The 3173-nt window shown below is 37.4% G+C and overlaps 1 pseudogene; it reads left to right on the forward strand.

Annotated features, from left to right (window-relative positions):
• The first annotated feature begins 1320 nt into the window (after nucleotides 1-1320).
• LOC124972165 (40S ribosomal protein S6-like) lies at nucleotides 1321-2257 on the forward strand (annotated as a pseudogene).
• The last annotated feature ends 916 nt before the right edge of the window (nucleotides 2258-3173 follow it).

A 3173-nucleotide genomic window follows, 5' to 3' on the forward strand; every position in this document is an offset into this window, starting at 1 on the left:
AGAGCACTAATTTCCAGAGTCTATAAAGAACTCAAAAAACTCTACACCAAGAAAACAAATAATCCAATCAGCAAATGGGCTAAGGAAATGAACAGACACTTCACAGAAGAAGATGTACAAGCAATCAACAGATATATGAAAAAATGTTCAACATCTCTAGTAATAAGGGAAATGCAAATCAAAACTACCTAATATTCCATCTCACCCCAATTAGAATGGCGATTATCAAGAACACAAGCAACAATAGGTGTTGGCGAGGATGTGGTGAAAAAGGAACACTCATACATTGCTGGTGGGGTTGCAAATTAGTGCATCCACTCTGGAAAGCAGTATGGAGATTCCTCAGAAAGCTTGGAATGGAACCACCATTTGACCCAGCTATCCCACTCCTTGGCCTATACCCAAAGGACTTAAAATCAGCATACTACAGAGATACAGCCACATCAATGTTCATTGCTGCTCAATTCACCATAGCCAGATTGTGGAACCAACCTAGATGCCCTTCAGTTGATGAATGGATAAAGAAACTGTGGTATATATGTACAGTAGGATATTACTCCGCCATGAAGAATGATAAAATTATGGCATTTGCAGGCAAATGAATGAAATTGGAGAATATCATGCTAAGTGAGATAAGCCAATCTCAAAAAACTAAAGGATGAATGATCTCGCTGATAAGCGGATGATGACATATAATGGGGGGTGGGAGGGGTTAGCGTTAGGGTTATGGTTAGGTTTAGGGTTAGGGTTAAGGAGGGGGGCAAGAATGGAGGAAGGAAGGACTGTATAGAGGGAAAAGAGGGGTGGGAGGGGTGGGAGGGGTGGGGGGAAGGAAAAAAAATAACAGAATGAATCAAACATCATTACCCTATGTAAATTTATGATTACACAAATGGTATGCCTTGACTCCATGTACAAACAGAGAAACAACATGTATCCCATTTGTTTACAAAAAAAAAAACCTTCTACACAGCAAATGAAACAATTAAGAACACGAAGAGGGAACCTATAGAATGAGAGATCTTCACCAGCTGCTGCTCTGGCAAGGGACCAACACCTATAATATATAAAAAACTAAAAAAAAATCATAAAGTCAAATAACTCAATGGAAAATAGGCAAAAGAATGAAAGTGATACTACTTAAAAAATACAAATGATCAACAAATATCTGAATAAACATTCAATATCCCTATCAATTAGGAAAATGCAAATAAAAGCTATAATATGATTTCACCTTCCTCCAGTCAGAATGGAAATTATCAGGAACACACAGACTTCTTTCTTTTTCGTGGCACCTTGTAAGCAATTAGCTGCACCAAGATGAAGCTGAATATCTCCTTCCCAACCACTTGCTGCCAAAAACTCACGGAAGTGGATGATGAATGCAAACTTCGTACTTTTTATAAAAAGTGTATTGCCACAGAAGTTGCTGTTGATGATCTGGGTGAAAAAAGGGAAGGATTGTGTGGTTCGAATCACTGGCAGGAATTAAAAACAAGGTTTCCCCATATAGCAGGGTGTCTTGACCCATGGCCATGTTTGCCTACTACTGAGTAAGGAACAACCCTGTTATAGTCCAAGGTGAACTGGAGAGAGAAAGCACAAATCTGTTTGAGGTTGCATCATGGGTGCCAATCTAAGCATTCTTAACTTGGTTATTGTAAAAAAAAAAAAAAAAGAAGAAGCCATTGCAATGTTGCATGCCTGTAATCCCAGCAACTTGTGAGGCTAAGGCAGGATGATCGCAAGTTCAAAGCCAGCCTCAATACTTTAGCAAGACCCTAAGCAACTCAGTGAGAACCTGTCTCTAAATAGAATACAAAATGGGGCTGGGAATGTGGTCAAGTGTCCCTGGTACCAAAAACAAAAGGAAGAGAAGGATATTCCTGAAATTACTGGATACTACTGTGCCTTGTCAACTGGGATTCAGAAGAGCTATTAGAATCTGCAAACTTTTCATTGTCTCTAATGAAGATGATGTCCACCAATATGTTGTCAGAAAACTCTTAACAAGGAAAGTAAAAAACCCAGGACCAAAGCACTGAAGACTCAGCGTATTGTTACTCCATGTGTCCTGCAACACAAGTTCTGGTGTATTGCTCTGGACAAACAGCTTACTAAGAAGAACAAGGAGGAGGCTGCAGAATATGTCAAACTTTTGGCCAAGAGAATGAAAAAAGCCAATGAAAAACACCAGGAATAGAACACCAAGAGATACATGCTGTCCTCTCTGAGAACTTGTACTTCTAAATCTTAGTTTGGTCAGAAATAAGAATTTTTAAGAGTAACAAATAAATAAGATCAAACCTTCAAAATAATACATAGACTTTTTGTCTGTTAACGTAACCCTAAATGATTGACTTCTTATATAAATAAACTGTTAGACTACAAAATAGCTATTTAAATTGTGTAAGCCCTGTTGATCTTTAAACTTCATCCAGGGTACCATTTTAAAGCTCATGAATTTATGCTACGAATTGAGATCATATTTCACAAGTCACTGATTAGTCTTTTTTACTGATAGAGTAGTCTCTCTCTTATCACTACTAATAAACATGTTCAGTAGATATTTGACCAGAGAAGAACAGAAAGAAGGCTTGATGGAAATGTCAGGCTACATAAAAAAAAAAAAAACCTCCTGCTAAAAAACACATTCCTTTGAGGTGAGAGATGCACCAGGCACACATTACACCATGGTTTTCATTAATTTTAATGGATCATGACTGGGTAACTCTTGAAAGTTAGACTGTGCCAAAAGGACTTTACCTTTTGGAGGGATTTCATATTTTCCTACTGTGAGTTTTATTCCTTGAAAACAACCAAGTATGTTAAAGTGAGAGTTGACAATTAACAAGAACTGCGCGGACTGGTTGAAATATGGCTTCTGAATTCAGAAATAACTTTTTCATCAATAAAGAGTAAAATGTGGCACATTCAGAGGAATAACACTGCAATGTGTTATGAAGACTGAGGAGGATTGTTGGGGTTTTTATCATTTTTTTTTCTTCAGACCTATACTTTCCTCTTTTCAATTTTCCAAGCCAAGTTTTTGGTAGCAAAGGGCCTCATTTCAAAGATATGGATGTGCCATGCAGCTAAATACAAGAGTTTTGTTAAAGAAATTGAAATATTTTGAATAGTTAGTACTTTAGAAGAGTATGAGACAGGTTGAT

This window comes from Sciurus carolinensis, chromosome X, assembly GCF_902686445.1.
Source record: "Sciurus carolinensis chromosome X, mSciCar1.2, whole genome shotgun sequence".
In the NCBI taxonomy this organism is placed as follows: domain Eukaryota; kingdom Metazoa; phylum Chordata; class Mammalia; order Rodentia; family Sciuridae; genus Sciurus; species Sciurus carolinensis.